Below are 17097 nucleotides of genomic sequence, written 5' to 3' on the forward strand. Positions count from 1 at the left end.
GTCTCAGTTGCAGTTAAATTATTATAATTATTAGCTAAATGTGGGCATACTCAAACCATATCTTGATTTGTTGCATGTTTGATAATGGTCTACCTGATGGTTGTATTTTGACTTTAATTTCTTTTATGTAGTATTGACTGTGAAGCAATCCTTTAGAGGTGAAGTTAATTTCAACATGTGTCCTTGACGTATGTTTTGAAAATGATTTCATCAAACTATTTTCTTAAATGTTTGTAATACATTAAACTGTTAAGAATGTTTTTCTCATTTATTTGTTCCAGCAATCAAACAAGTAAACTTTACACTTCATGGAATTTTCATTTCCCATTGACTTGATTATTAAACCATTATATGTGCCATGTAGTTTAAATAGTGCAATTGAGCAGAGGCCACAGCTTTGACCCGAAGCCCCTACGGCTGCAGACACCTACTGCAGACGTAGTTTCTGTGGATCAGGTCGGTGTGCACTGACCTCCATAATCTACAGGTGCAATGCATCATCTGCCTTGCTATGTTTACTTTGTTTTATTTAACTAATTGGATTTCAACGCTTATCCATAGTTATGTTTTAATGTTCATTTGTTTATACCTATAAATTTAACACAACACTTGGATCTTCCCTGCACCAAGCTAAACGACTGCCCCGGTTTAAGGAGAGAAAAGGAGCTTAAATTGTGTCACTTACCTATCGGTTCACCTAATTAATGCCTCTAGACTTCAGCTTTCAGGTCTCACCCTCTTTGGTTGCCTCTTTCAAACCATTCACTTGTTGGAAAATTCTCTTGTGGTGCAGTGATAGATTTCCTCCTCTACACTGAGACGTCGATTGAAATCCTGCCTGCTCCACAGGAGTATAATAATATGTCTGAACAGGTTGATTAGAAAAGTTAGGTTTTTTAAAGTTTGCAGCTTCCCCTTCACTGCATTAAATTACCTCACTTACAAAATTGAGAATTATGCACTCTGTCTCATGCAGGCATAAAAATGCACTTTCATGCTAATTCCCTTCCATCATGCACATGAAGTTCACCAACAAAATGTTTCTGAGGATCTTGAATGTTTTATTTATGAAAACCGTAATAAAGTTATAGTACTTTGCAGTTATTAAAGACTCTCGGCCTCTCAGCCTTTCATGCAGAGAAATGAAGTTCTTTGCTACAGTGATGAAATCTTTTTTGTAGGGTTTCTGAATGATTCGGGTAAGAAAAATGACAAATTCTTGGACAGGCTGAGAGGAGATCTTTCATTTTCCATTCCACTTAATTTATAATTAGGCTGAAGCTCTTCTCCCACAGTAAGATAGTGCTGATGTTTCAATTTTAAAGACATTAGACTGTCCTGTAAAATCTCTTTCCACAGATTTTTTTTAAAATTAAGCTATCGGAATTGTAGTGATGTCACTATATTGTCACTCACACTTGTTACAACAACTATTTTTAATCTTTTTTTTAGCAAGAGCTAACACTTGGGGGGATAAAAAGCTGTTAGTCAAAAGTGTGTAAGCCTATGAGAAACCAACTATAAAGGATGATTTTATTTTCATTTATTCTCAGTTCCTTCAGCACAAAGCAGAAAAAAACATTGTGACAATCAATTATATTGGATCTCTACCCCTGATTAATTTCAGGGATCAGGGATAATGCCTAATGGCTGACTAGATGGTGAGACACATTCTGACACTTTTTCAGAAAGCCCGTTGCACCATAGGCCAATCAGACACTGAAGAGGCCAGTGCAGGCCAATTCCTGGAAACAAAACCTGGCCTACAAGGAGTTGCCAGCCAATCAGAGACCTCTTGAAGTTAGCAATACTCTAGTGGAAGCTGTGGCTGTTATCAATAAGGACAAGTATTGGGTCTCAGGATGTCAAAGCAATCCAGGCAGCAGACTACTGATGTGGGGATGGGTGCATGGTAGAGTGGCAGGGTGTAGTGAATTGGAGTGAGTTGTGGATAAAGGGATCGAGAGGGCTCATTGGAAAGAGAAGGATTTTTATTCTCCTACACCCCTCCCAATATCCAGGACCTAGACCAGGAATGTACACTTTTGATTGATGGATCCATATCCCAAGTCCCACAGATGACAAACTGGTCTCAAGCCCCATGCAAAGGGCCTACCTGCAGTTTTTCTTTTCATTTCACCATAGCAAATGGGCATAGCTGGGTAAGCTGGTATTTATTTTACATCCCTAACTGCCCAGAGGGGTCAGTGAAACATATTACAGTCAGTTCTGCTCTAATGTGATGGTTGTGTTCTTGTGCAACCTCGCGTTAGAGAAAAATCACACTTTAGAAACAGCGCTTAAAGAGTTGGCGATGTAATCGCATTACTGCCGAAACACCTTTTAAAAGTTCGCGCTTTGCAAATACCATCCCCAATTTGTCAATTTTGTTACACATTTCCTCAATGCAAATTCACTGTATTATAGCAGAACAACCGGTGTTTTTGTTGAAAAATTTTAACATCAGTCATGGTAGGATTCAAATTACTGTCCCTCTAACATTACCTTGGGATTCTAGATTAATGAGTTAGCCAGTTAATGCAGAAGATAGAACAGTACAGCACCTTCCAACCACACAACCACTCTAGAAAGATAAGAACAACAAATACATGGGAGCCCCACCATCTGCAAGTTCACCTCCAAGCCTCACCATCCTCACTTGGAAGTATACCACTGTTCCTTCAGGGTCACTGGATCAAAATCATGAAACAATTTCCCTATGAGCATTGTGGGTTAACCTACAACACATGGACTGCAGCGGCTCAAGAAGGCAGCTCACGCCACCTTCTCAAGGGCAACTGTGGACAGTTAATAAATGCTAGACCAGCTGGAGATGCCCAGGTGCCACAAGTGAATATAGGAAAGATTTTATTAAGTTGGAGGGGGTTCAGAAAAGATTTACAAGGATATTGCTGGGACTAGAGGGTTTGAGTTATAAGGATAGGTTCAGACTTCTTTCACTGGAGTTTAGCAGATTGAGGGTTGACCTAAGAGGTTTATAAAATCATGATAGGCAGAGATAAGGTGAACAGCAAATGTCTTTTCCTCCAGGTGGGGATGTTCAAAACTGGGGACTATATTTTTGAGATGTGAGGATAAAGATTTAAAAGAGACCTGAGGGACAACCTTTTCAGACTGAAGGTGGTTTATATGTGGAATGAGCTGCCAGAGGAAGTGGCAGATGCAGGTACAGTTACATTGGACAGAAGTATGTGGATAGAAAAGATTTAGAAGGATATGTACTAAACACAAACAAATGGGACGAGTTTAGATCGGAAAACTTGGTCGGCATGGACAAGTTGGGTGAAGGGTCAGTGTCTGTGCTGCGTGACTCTAGGAATAAAAAGAGAGCTTTGATTTTTGTTCAAAGATCTATAAGTGCTGTAGTCAGAGAAACATATTTAAAAACTAGTGTAAAGTGAAGCATTTGGTTATTTAGATAGTGAAAGATGTGTCAATGTCCATCAATGACTCAGCACCAGATATTTGGGTTCAATTCTAACCTGAGGCGACTGTCTGCATGGAGTTTACAGTTTCTCCCTGTATCTGCATGGGTTCCCATTAAGTGCTCCAGTTCTTCCCACAATCCAAAGATGTGCATGCTAGGTGAATTAGCCATGGTAAGTATGGGTCCTGGGTGGGAGCTAGGTCTGGATGGGATGTTCTTCAGATTGTTGGTGCAGACCTGATAGACAGAAGCCATTCAGACCATGATATTTGCCTTGGATGAACATGCAAAACTCAATCTAGGTTGCAGGGGATAGGGGACTACCCTAGACTAAGCAGTTCGCCCAGTTCATTAGTAAAAGTCAGAAATCCATGAAAAATGTGGGAAAATCCAGTCAATAAAACAAAAATGCACCAGAGCAAATAAACATATTTTAAAAGGTTTGAAGACTGGAAATCATTGCAGAACACCTAGTAATACATTTCAAAAATTTTATTGAAAAATTCATTGCAATATTACAGAATACATAGTTTAATAAATTGACAAATAAAGCAAATTCTGCAACATCACTGTGGTACAAAGCATAGCAAAATTCAATATAAAACAACATTTAATGACAAATATAAAGATAAAATATCCATAGTTCTACAGGTCTGTAGGGCTGCCCTCTCAGAGAGAGAGAGAGAGAGAGAGAGAGAGAGAAAGAAAGGACTGATGGTGAGTTTAAACTGAAGTTCACCACATCTCAGATGAGGAGCGAGCTTAAGAAGGTAGGACCTTCGTGGTAATAGAATACAGAACATAGAACAATACAGCACAGAACAGGCCCTTCGGCCCTCGATGTTGCACCAACCTTGAACTAATCTAAGCCTATCCCCCTACACTATCCCATCATTATCCATGTGCTTATCCAAGGACTGTTTAAGTGCCCCTAATGTGGCTGAGTTAACTACATTGGCAGGCAGGACATTCCACACCCTTAACACTGTTTGAGTAAAGAACCTTCCATTGACATCTGTCTTAAATCTATCACCCCTCAATTTGCAGCTATGCCCCCTCAAACAAGCTGACATCATCCTAGGAATAAGACTTTCACTGTCCACTCTATCTACTCCTCTGATCATCTTGGATGTCTCTATTAAATCCCCTCCTGGCCTTTGTCTCTCCAATGAGAATAGACACAAGTCCCTCAGCCTTTCCTCATAAGAACTTCCCTCTAGACCAGTCAATATCCTGGTAAATCTCCTCTGCACCTTTTCCAGTGCTTTGACATCCTTCCTGTAATGGTGCGACCAGAACTGTCCACAATATTCCAAGTGAGGCCGCATTAGCGTTTTGTATAGTTGCAGCATGATATCACGGCTCCAGAACTCAATTCTTCTACCAATAAAACCTAAAACACCATATGCCTTCACAGCACTATCAACCTGGGTGGCAATTTTCAGGGGTCTATGTACGTTGACATCAAGACCCCTTTGCACATCCATACTACCAAGAATCTTTCCATTGATCCAGTATTTCCGTCTTCCTGTTATTCTTCCCAAAGTGAATCACCTCACATTTATCTGCATTGAACTCCATTGAACTCCACTCTCAGGCCAATTGTGCAGTTTATCCAAGTCCCCTTGCAACCTAAAACATTCTTCCACACTGTCTGCCACTCTGCTGACTTTAGTGTCATCTGCAAATTTACTGAACCCATCCACCTATGCCTGCATCCATGTTATTTATAAAAATGACAAATGGTAGTGATCCCAAAACAGACCCTTGTGACACACCACTAGTAACTGGACTCCAGGCTGAATATTTTCCATCAACCTCCACTCGCTACCTTTTTTCAGAAAGTCAAATTCAAACTGCTCAATCATCCTCTATCCCATGCCTCTGCATTTCCTCCAACAGTCTACCATGTGAAACCTTATCAAAGGCTTTACTGAAGTCCATGTACATCACGTCAACTGCTCTAACCTCATCCACATGCTTGGTCACCTTCTTAAAAAAAACTCAACGAGGTTTGTAAGTCATGACCTGTCTTTGACGAAACCATGTTGACTATCTACAATCAAATTGTTGCTTGCGAGATGATAAATCTTAACTCTTATCATCCTTTCCAAAACATTTTTACAACAGATGGAAGGTTCACTGGTCTATAATTATCTGGGTCATCTCTATTGCCCTTCTTTATCAACATGGCATCACTTACCTGTTTGCTTAACTTGTATTAAGGTGCAAAATTAATTCAGTATTACTGCACAAATACTTAGAATCATGCTCCTGCAGTCTATTGTACTTGACTGCAAAAATTGTAACCTGAATGCAGTGAGCAACAGATAACAGTCTGAAGTGATCTTTCTTGTTTGTACTGCCTTTATTCAAGCAGAAATATTTCCCATAGCAGTCTTGTCACTGTCAGAGTCTGTAAAGATCTGCCATGCATCCTCCATGCATCAAATTTATGCTACATTGAAACCTATGAATGAAACTGTCAGATCTGTCAAGCTGTTAAATATTCCTCAGTGTTGTTACTTGCATGCTTCTCATGAATGCTCAAAGCCTGATAAAATATAGAAGCGTTCAACGCTAAATAGATATATTCAGCTGAAGGTTTTGTCCAAAAGTGCATTTGTTTTTGACAGGAAAGTATCAAAAACTTGATACAGAAAAGTTCAAAATGAACAAAATCTTTTGACATATGAACCCATTGTCACGAGAGAGAGAGAGACCATGTTCTTTGATTTAAAATGGGTGAGCCAGAGGGATCAATATGTCCTCTCATGCTTTCAGTCAAAAATCTTTAAATTAATTGCATTTGTATTCTAGCACCTTTCCAGTTGGTTGATTCTTTTTTTGGGTTTTCCAAAGTATAAAAGGTATCATAATGTCAGCTGATCTAGATAGATTTTCATCAAGATTAAAGTCACACTTAAAGGCGCAGGAAGAGGACAGTGTTAGCAGGAGAAGACGAACACGTAAAGATAGATGACACCTGACAGGTAATGTCATCTCCAACTGATATAATGTAATTGATCCCATGAGGGAAAGCAAAAGCATTGTGGGAGAATGAAGGCACAATGCTTACATAAGCATTGTGAGTGCAGTACAAATGGCCGCCTTCTGCACTGTAAGAATTCTATGATTAAGAGTTATTTAAATTTTTGGTCAATAGCATGGCCAGATATCATGAGATTCCCTGTGACATTTTTATGGTCATTGGGCATATTTTCTTTGCTTCGTGTGTCACTTTCTCTGCCTGCAAATGCACAAGAGATATCCACATTGACTTATACGTGGAAGGCCTGCAAGAGATTGTGCCCCTTGTAGCAGCTACTTGGTAACCTGTGAGCTTTCCACCTGACTAAGGAACCCACCTCCAAAACTCAGCAGTGCCATCAAAGTGGGCATGCTTACTCCTAGTACAGCACTCCCAGTCTTCCAGGATGGACTAGTGACCAGTGACAGGGGTAAATACTTTTTAGAGTGCATTCTCAAGAGGGGAAACCATGGGAATCAAGAGCAAAAGGCTCAGTGGTTAGCACTGCTGCCTCGCAGCACCAGGATCTTGGGTTTGATTCCCACCTATCTGTGTGGAGTTCGCACATTCTCCCCGTGTCTGTGTGGGTTTCCTCTGGGATCTCCGGTTTCCTCCTGCAATCCAAAGATGTGCAGGTCAGGTGAATTGGTCATTCTAAATTGCCCGCAATATTAGGTGCGTTAGTCAGGGGTAGATGTGGGTTTGGATGGATTCCTCTTCGGAGAGGCGGTGTGGATTTGTTGGGCCGAAGGGCCTGTTTCCACGCTGTAGAGAATCTAATCTAAATAACAACCTACTGGCACAAATTCATGCAAATTGAGGACCCACCCTGGCCCCCAGCCCTGTAACCTCCCCCCTCCCTTCTGTGACTGCCAGGCAGCCTACACAGATTTACCTGTCACTTAACTGCCTGTCATTTTGTCATGCCTGCACTTGAGATAGTTGCAGCCCATGTGGAAAGTGGCCTCAAATGGTACAGTTTGATTGACATAAGTGACTCAACATAAACCAGTTACTGGCTTTATTAGAGTCAACTAACAGCTCGTTTGCAAAGATAAAAATCTGCAGCCTTATTTCTAAAACCTCTTTGAATCAAGCAATGCAGTACAATTAACTACAATGATTGGAGGCACAATTAGATTAGTTCATATAACATCAGGAACCTTATCCCATTGTGTTAGAATTTATTGTTTTTCTTTGACTTAACCTTCCTGTTCCTTTTGATCAAGATGGCAAGTTTGTGTTTGATGATAATCTAATGTAGGATTGTATCTAAATAATTCTCATTATAATCAGGTCTAAATCTTTTTAATGTGCATTTTTGTGACCTAGATACTATATTGTTTGAAATACTACCAGAATTGATTTTTTTTTTAATAACTAAAATGGCAAGAGCACAAAGCAGAGTGCTTTTTCTGAATACAATGCCAAGTAAGTATGTTTTCTGCTCAGTCAAGCACAAACTGTTTTGACACAATGGCCTTCCCACCCTGGAGACACATACACATGATAAAAAAAAGGCTCTATAAAGTAGAAGATTGCATCAAAAAGTACTGTCATTTCTTAAGTCAGAAAAGGGGTTATCTGTCAAATGCAGTTCAACATCACCTGAAGCCATTAGAGTGCGAGACACAATTAGGTGAGGAGCTTTGATGAAACCTTAAGTGAGCTCTGCCATTCAAATCCAGCTCCATTGTTCCTGAAAATGGAATGGTTTCTCATCTGCTGTGAAGTTATGGCCTCTGGGATATAATAGTCATCAGTAAAGAATTCAGTCATATTAGCTCTGTTGCACTTCAACACAAATAGATCTGGGAAAAAAAAGAAATGAACTCAAATTCAAGGATCTTCTAATACTGCACCTGTTGTGTAAAACCATCAAACCAAGTTGCATAGTGGCTCAAAATTACTTTTATTTTCACAGTAGGGCACTGTTATTTGGTGGACTTGTGGCAAAAGAGTCAAGATTGTGAGCAGAACCTATATTAAATAGGGCCTGCCCATATAACTTCAGTATCGATCATGAACTGTACAGTCAAACTTGCTTTTGCCACTGCACCTGCTTGGACGAATAACTGGGCATTCACACCCAAGACATTTCATCAGAACTTATCTGAAAGGCATCAATGAACCTCCTGTCTGCTTATGGTCAAACCTGCAACTATTAAAATGTGAGGATCACTGACCAGCAAGGAAAACATGGGTGAATCCAGGTCCATAAATTCTTCCTGAAGGTGTGGCTGTTGTTTGCCTGCCAGGAGATTGTGGTGCCCAAGATATAAATACTGAGCAGAAAGTGTACTGCAGATGCTCAAAATCTGAAACAAGCAAAGAGAATGCTGGAGAAACTCAGCAGGTCCAGCAGCATTTGTGGAAAAAGAAACCGGGTTAATACAGGAGTCTAGTATAACTCCTCTTCAGAACTAAAACATCAAACAAAAAATGCCAACTCTGTTTCTCACTCCACAGATGATGTCAGAGCTGCAGTTTATCCAGCGTTCTTTGTTTGTTTCAGGTTTTGAGCATCTGCAGTATTTTTTCTGCTAAGTACTCTCTATGCCTATAGCAGATAATAAATTTGTCATATTATCATTACAGAATGGTCCTTCAGTAGAAATATCTATTTTTCATCTTTTATTTGAATACTCTGCATTTGTTTGGCTATCCCTCTCATAGTAACAAGGATTCATGAGCAACTCCCCATTCAGCCCTGTCAGTGGTGTAATGGCATGATGGGACTAGCTATGATTTTTGCATTCCCCATGCCAAGTATCCTTTACTGCACAATATATACATTGTGAGATTTAGGCATTGAATACAAACTACTTACGAATGCATTTTGTTTGACCATCAGTACACCTGTCGGATTGAGGCTCTGGAAAGAAGCCATTGATTTTCTCTGCAAATTAAACAGGTAAATGAACAGTTTTCAGTGCAAAGCATGGATTTGAACCAAGTTATAAATTTCACTAACCAGCTTGAAATGACAAAACAAAAACGCACCCTGCTTCTGCACTACCTCCTAATGTAAAATCAATCCTTGAACGGTGCCTGCTTCACCTCACGTGATATATCATTACCATAGCACAGAGAGCTGGCTTCTGACTGGCTGAATTGTCACTGACTTAAATTAGTCAAATATGAGCTTAAAATTGGATGTTTCTTTTTACAAAGATATCAGTTAAAGGGATGAATTAGTCTTTTAGGCCCGAGATCTAAATGCTAGCCAGCAATCTAAATGTTGCTTATGAACAGCTGGCTGTCATTGATGTCAGATGCTTGTCTGAATCCAATTTGTTGATCTGTAAAAGGTGAAAATTAATAAACTGATGAGCTCGCTATCAATGAAAGATGATTGCCATGATTATATTCCATCAAAAGTATGACCTTGAATTCTTTTTGGTTTTAAAATAACCAAATTGCTGTTACATATTAGTGCCTTTTGTCTATCAGTCCAGGCTAAATAATCTTTAATTTTTGTTTTTGAAATAGTTAGCACAAACCATATGCTGATTCAGTATGTGTAATGAGAGATCTTAGGTCATAGTAGTAATGTCACTGCTTCTGAGCCAGGAGCTCTGTATTCAAATTTCAATGTATATAGATGGCCAAGAAAGAGGCATTCATAAGACAGTAACATATATTAATGGCAGACAATAGGAGTGGGAGATATTCCTTTTCAGCCATTGGTTGAAAATATGAATTGGAATCTGTACAAACATTGCTATAGGTCCAGGCTTCCAGACTACAACATGCATATATTAGTGTATGTTACTAAAGCAACTTGAATTCCTTGGAATGGAGGGTGGTTTGGCATTGGTTGGCATAATTGTTTGGATAAGGTAAAAACAATGACTGCAGATGCTGGAAACCAGATTCTGGATTAGTGGTGTTGGAAGAGCACAGCAATTCTGCCTGTCCTCGGATGCTGCCTGAATTGCTGTGCTCTTCCAGCACCACTAATCCATAATTGTTTGGATGACTGGTGCAAGCAGCATTGGGTTTGATCACTGTGCCAGCTATTTTGCCCTTAGTAGAGGTCCAGGTGAAATGTGTCAGACCAGTCTTCAGGTAGAGAACTTAAGAATGTAATGTCATGGCCAGCAAGAAATTATCCAAAATCAAGATTAAAAGTGAAAACTGCAGAGGTTCTGAGAAGGTCAAATAACAAATTCCATGAAGTAGTTCATAGCAACCACACCGCAGCCCTGAACATGATTGATTTCAGTCCTTTCTAAGTTGTACTGCAGCAGACAGTGTAACATTAGTCTGTATTGATTCATCAAGAATATCCAAGAAAAAATAATACCATCAAATGTCTGAATTAGGTTAGTTTTGACAAGTTTAGACAGAATACTCAAGGTACACTCAGAAACTGAGCTGCACGATGTCCCAGTACTCATAACTGAGAAGATTTTCTTTTGCCCTCTATCTGAAAGTAGAAGTCTGCTCATTTATTAGGTAAAATAAACCAGTTATAGAGTCCTAGAGATGTACAGCATGGACTCAAACCCTTCAGTCCAACCCGTCCATGCCAACCAGATATCCTAACCCAATCTAGTCCCACCTGCCAGTACCCGGGCCATATCCCTCCAAACCCTTCCTATTCTTATACCTATACCTATCCAAATGCTTTTAAATGTTGCAATTTCACCAGCCTCCACCACTTCCTCATTCCATACACGTACCACCCTCTGTGTGAAAAAGTTGTCCCATAGGTCTCTTTTATATCCTTTCCCTCTCACCCTAAACCTATGCTCTCTAGTTCTAGACTCCCCAACCCCAGGGAAAAGACTTTGCCTATTTACCCCTATCCATGCCCCTCATAATTTTGTAAACCCCTCAGCCTCCGATGCTCCAGGGAAAACAGCCTTCGCCTGTTCAGCTTCTCCCTATAGCTCAAATCCTCCAGTTGATGCCTTGTAGCCATGCTTTATCTAGGTTGAATTCTTTATCTATTCTGGAGGTCTCCATAAGGATGGGAAATACACGTAGCAACAGACAAAGCATCTCAGTAGCTGCTGTAAAATACAAACGTTATTTATGAGTCCTGTGTTATGTGAGTGGTTACCTGGATAGTAGGCAGGAAGAATTGGATCACAGATCTGAGATGCCCTTATGGAAGGGTTCAATGATGCCAAAACCAAGGAAATATGTTACACTGGAATCTGAAAACTTAGTGCTGATTGCACATTTAGAAGACTCATCAGTCTATCATTCACTCAATGGTGCTTCAAATTTCATTTTCTAGTTTCTAAAAATGCCATCACCTCGAGCTTTCAATGATACTCTGGAGTAGAACTTCCTGTAAAATGACCACAAACTATATCAATTGAGGATGAAATATTCAGTGTTTAGTTTTTCCAGATAATTCTGCTATTATGAAATTTGAGGCATTATAGCTTAAATTAAGAATGAGTCAATGATTATTTTGCCACCAATAAAGCATAATTAAATTTTACTATCCTTCAAACAATGTCACTATGAAGCTGGAGAGGCTGTAGGACTCCTCTGAGTCTATAGTAGTCTTTTATCATTTTGTCACCCGCAATCTGTTTTATTCTTCTTCTTGGCACTTAACAGGTAGTCCAATCATCATCTATTCTCTCAAGTGAATTACCTGTGAAGGCAGCTCATCCCAATTATGTGGAGACCCAATGATCAATTTCCAACATCTTGGTTCAGATACATGCTAGTTGTGGAACATCAAGTTAAGATATGAAGAAGAAAATGGCACTGAATAGCTCAGCAGAACAGAGGGATCTTGGGGTAATTATTCACACATCCCTGAAGTCGGCAGAGCACAGGAATTGGATATTTTAAAAGGCATACAGGACATTTGTTTTCATAAGTGATGGTATCGAGTATAAGAGCAAGGAGGTAATTTGTATTTGTATGGAATGTTGATTAGGCCACAATTAGAGCACTGTTTGTATTTCTGGTCGTTTCACTACAGGAAGGATGTGATAGCACCGGGGGGTACAGAGGAAGTTCACCAGGATGTTGCCTGAGAAATTGAGCTGTAAGGTAATTCAGTGGTGAGCTCTGTTGCCTCAGTGCCAGAGACCCAGGTTTGATTCCAGCCTCAGGTGACTGTTTGTGAAGTTTGTACATTTTCCCTAAATCTGCATGAGTTTCCTCCCACAGGTGCAGATTAGGTGAGTTGGCCATGCTAAATTGCCCATAGTGTTCAGGGATGTGTAGGTTAGGTGCATTAGTCAGGGGAAATGTAGAGTAGTAGGGTAGGGGAATGAGTCTGATACTCTTTGGAAGGTCAGTGTGGACTTTTTGCGTTAAATGGCCTGTTTGCACACTGTAGGGATTCTACGATGGAGAAACTAGACCGGGTTGGATTGTTTTCCTTAGCAGTGAAGACTGAGGGGGAGCATAATTGAGATGTATGAGATTATAAGGAATATGAACAAGGTGAATGGAAGAAGCTTTTCCACTTGGTTGTGGAATAACAAAGAGGCATGGTTTTAGGGTAAGGGGCAGGAGATTCAATGGGGATTTGGGAAAACCTTTTTCCACTCGGAAGGTAGTGGGAAACTGGAATGCTCTGCCAAGGAAGTTAGTGGACACTGGAAACCTTACAATCTTTTAGAAAAAAAATTGAATGAGCACTTGAAATATCATACTATTCAAGAATGTGGGACAAGTGCAGGAAATTGAGATTAGTGTATGGGTGTTGCATTTTTGAGCTGAAGAAAAAGAACAAATAAGTAAGGTTACGAGAGAGATTTAATTGTACCAGAGATGGTACACAGAAGGCTCTTGAAGATATTGACAAGTTTGGAGAAGATCATTTATAGAATCAGAGAACCATAGTGTCATACAGCATAGAAAACAGGCCTTTTGGCCCACCATGTCTATGCTAACCAACAAACACCAATCTACATTAATCCTATTTACCTGTGTTTGGTTCCGTGGGCTACAATACCTTGACATTTTAAGAGACATCCAGATGCTTTTCAAATGTTGTGAGAGTATCTGATCTCCTCCACTATGCGGGGCAGCATGTTCTATATATTGAATACTCTTTGAGTGAAAGAAATCCTCCTTTTATCTTTTCCGAAACATTTTGGTCCTCACCTTTTTTACTTTACTTTAGCCATCTGGTCTTGGATACGTCTGCCTTTGGGAAGAGACTCTTATGATCAATTCTCATGATCTCATAATTTTGTATACCTCAAACAGATCCCCTCACCGCCACTCCCCACCCTCCCCACCCCCTCCCTGCAGCCCAAGCCTTCTCTACTCCAAGGATAATAAACCCAGCCTATCCAGTTTATCCTCAGATCAGAGACCTTTCATCCCAGGCAACATCTTGGTTAATCTCCTCTGACCCCTTTTCAGGGCAATCATGCCTTTCTGATAATGTGGTGACCAGAACGTTGCACAGTATCCATCTGTGGCCCAATCAATGTTTTATTTAGTTGCAAAAAGACTTCCTTGCACTTATACTCTATGTCCTGGCAATAAAGGCAAGTACCCTGTAAGCCTTCTTCACCCTGCCTAACTTCAGGGATCTATGTATTTGAGCATCAATGTCCCTTTGTTCCTCAGTACTTTGTGGAGACTGACCATTTATTGTGTATATTCTTCCCTTATTAGACCTCACAAAATGCATCACCTTGCACTTATCAGGATTAAACTACATCTGCCATTGCTGTGCCCAATTTACCAGCTGATCAAAATCGGATGGAGACCATTCTTTTCATTATCAATAGTACCATCAATTTTTTTGTCATCTGCAAAATTATTAATTATATCTTGTACATTTCCATCCAAGTCATTCATATAAACAAAAAATAGCAAAGGTCCTAGCACCAAACATTGTGGTACACCACTCTTCACAGATTATCAATTACAAAACAGCATTCCACCATTACCCTTTGCCTCCTATTTGCAAGACAATTTTGGATCCAGATTACCAACTAGCCTTGGATCCCAGGCTGCTTACTTTCTCATCTAGCCTTCCGTGTGGCACCTTGTCAAATGTCTTACTGATATCCATATAAACCACGAGGAGAAAGTGAGGACTGCAGATGCTGGTGATCAAGCTGGAAATGTGTTGCTGGAAAAGCACAGCAGGTCAGGCAGCATCCAAGGAGCAGGAGAATCGACGTTTCGGGCATGAGCCCTTCTTCAGGAATGAGGAAAGTGTGTCCAGCAGGATAAGATAAAAGATAGGGAGGAGGGACTTGGGGGAGGGGCGTTGGAAATGCGATAGGTGGAAGGAGGTAAAGGTGAGGGTGATAGGCTGGAGTGGGGGTAGGGACGGATAGGTCAGGAAGAAGATTGCAGATTAGGAAGGCGGTGCTGAGTTCGAGGGTTGGGATTGAGACAAGGTGGGGGGAGGGGAAATGAGGAAACTGGAGAAATCTGAGTTCATCCCTTGTGGTTGGAGGGTTGCTAGGTGGAAGATGAGGCGCTCTTCCTCCAGCCATCATGTTGCTATGGTCTGGCGATGGAGGAGTCCAAGGACCTGCATGTCCTTGGTGGAGTGGGAGGGGGAATTGAAGTGTTGAGCCACGGGGTAGTTGGGTTGGTTGGTCCAGGTGTCCCAGAGGTGTTCTCTGAAACGTTCCGCAAGTAGGCGGCCTGCCTCACCAATATAGAGGAGGCCACATCGGGTGCAGTGGATGCAGTAAATGATGTGTGTGGAGGTGCAGGTGAATTTGTGGCAGATACGGAAGGATCCCTTGGGGCCTTGGAGGGAAGTAAGGGGGGAGGTGTGGGCGCAAGTTTTGCATTTCTTGCGGTTGCAGGGGAAGGTGCCAGGAGTGGAGGTTGAGTTGGTGGGGGGTGTGGACCTGACGAGGGAATCACAGAGGGAGTGGTCTTTTCGGAGGGGAGGGAAATATATCCCTGGTGGTGTGGTCCGTTTGAAGATGGCGGAAATGACGGCGGATGATACGATGAAGATGGAGGTTGGTGGGGTGGTAGGTGAGGACCAGTGGGGTTCTGTCCTGGTGGTGATTGGAGGGGCGGGGCTCAAGGGCGGAAGGAATGGGAAGTGGAGGAGATGCGGTGGAGGGCATCATCGATCACGTCTGGGGGGAAATTGCGGTCTTTGAAGAAGGAGGCCAACCCAACCTCCACTCCCGGCACGCCGACCTGTGAACTATTCTCAGCTCGTCCCCCTACAGTAACCCATCATCATCCATGTGCTTATCCAAGTTCTGTTTAAATCTCCCTAATGTGGCTGAGTTAACTATATTGGCAGGTAGGACATTCCACGCCCTTGCCACGCTCTGAGTAAAGAACCTGCCTGTGACATCTGTCTTAAATCTATCACCCCTCAATTTATAGTTATGCCCCCTCGTACAAGCTGGCATCATCATCTTAGGGTAGATAGTGAAAGTCTTTTTCCTATCAAACCCCCTGATGATCTTGTATGTCTCTATCAAATCCCCTCTAAGCCACCTTCTTTCCAATGAGAACAGACCCAAGCCCCTCAGTCTTTCCTCATAAGACCTTTCCTCCAGACCAGGCAATATCCTGATAAATCTCCTCTGCACCTTTTCCAATGCTTCCACATTCTTCCCGAAATATGGTGATCAGAGCTGTACACAAATATTCCAAGTGTGGCCGCACCAGCATTTTGTATAGTTGCAGCATGATATTGCGGCTCCGGAACTCAATCCCTCTACCAATAGAACCTAACACACCATATGCCTTCTTATCCACCTGGGTGGCAACTTTCGGGGATCGGTGTACATGGACTCCAAGATCCCTCCAAACATCCACGCTACCAAGAATCTTTCCATTGACCCAGTATCTTGCTTTCCTGTTATTCTTCCCAAAATGCATCACTTCACAATTAACTGCATTGAACTCCATTTGCCACTCTCAGCCTAATTCTGCAGTTTATTCAAGTCCCTCTGCAACCTGTAACATTCTTCCAAACTGTCCGCTACTCCACCGACTTTAGTGTCATCTGCAAATTTACTAATCCATCCACCTAATCCTGCATCTAAGTCATTTATAAAAATGACAAATAGCAGTGGTCCCAACACAGATCCTTGTGGCACGCCACTAGTAACCGGACTCCAGGATGAATCAATCTTTTGCGTTCTTTCAGAAAGCCAGTTTCTAATCCAAACTGCTAAATCATCCTCAATCTCATGCCTCTGCATTTTCTCCAACAGCCTACCAGGTGAAACCTTATCAAAGGCTTTACTGAAGTCCATGTATACCACGTCAACTGCCCTACCCTCATCTACATGCTTGGTCACCTTCTCAATGAGGTTTGTGAGACACGACCTGCCCTTGACGAAATCATGTTGACTATTTGAAAACAAATTGTTGCTTGCTAGATGATTATAAATCCTATCTCTTAAACTCCTTTCCAAAACCTTTCCTACAACAGAAGTAAGGCTCACTGGTCTATAATTACCTGGGTCATCTCTACTGCCCTTCTTGAACAAGGGCACAACATTTGCAATCCTCCAGTCTTCTGGTACTAAACCCGTAGACAATGATGATTCAAATATCAAAGCCAAAGGTTCTGCTATTTCCTCCCTAGCTTCCTAGAGTATCCTTGGATAAATCCCATCCAGCTCAGGGGACTTGTCTACTTTCACTCCTTCTTGAATTGATAACGCCTGTGCAT

General features: G+C 41.3%; 1 long non-coding RNA gene across 1 annotated transcript; it reads right to left on the minus strand.

Annotated features, from left to right (window-relative positions):
- Nucleotides 1–8243: 8243 nt before the first annotated feature.
- On the minus strand, nucleotides 8244–11712 carry LOC122555739 (uncharacterized). The gene is made up of 3 exons (XR_006313353.2): nucleotides 11551–11712; nucleotides 9310–9378; nucleotides 8244–8290 (listed from the first exon to the last, which is right to left on the minus strand). It is a non-coding gene; the product is annotated as an uncharacterized LOC122555739 (long non-coding RNA).
- Nucleotides 11713–17097: the final 5385 nt, after the last annotated feature.

The sequence above is a fragment of the Chiloscyllium plagiosum genome, unplaced genomic scaffold (genome assembly GCF_037043375.1).
Source record: "Chiloscyllium plagiosum isolate Xiang-an unplaced genomic scaffold, Cpla_swu_hap1 HiC_scaffold_1, whole genome shotgun sequence".
Taxonomy (NCBI): domain Eukaryota; kingdom Metazoa; phylum Chordata; class Chondrichthyes; order Orectolobiformes; family Hemiscylliidae; genus Chiloscyllium; species Chiloscyllium plagiosum.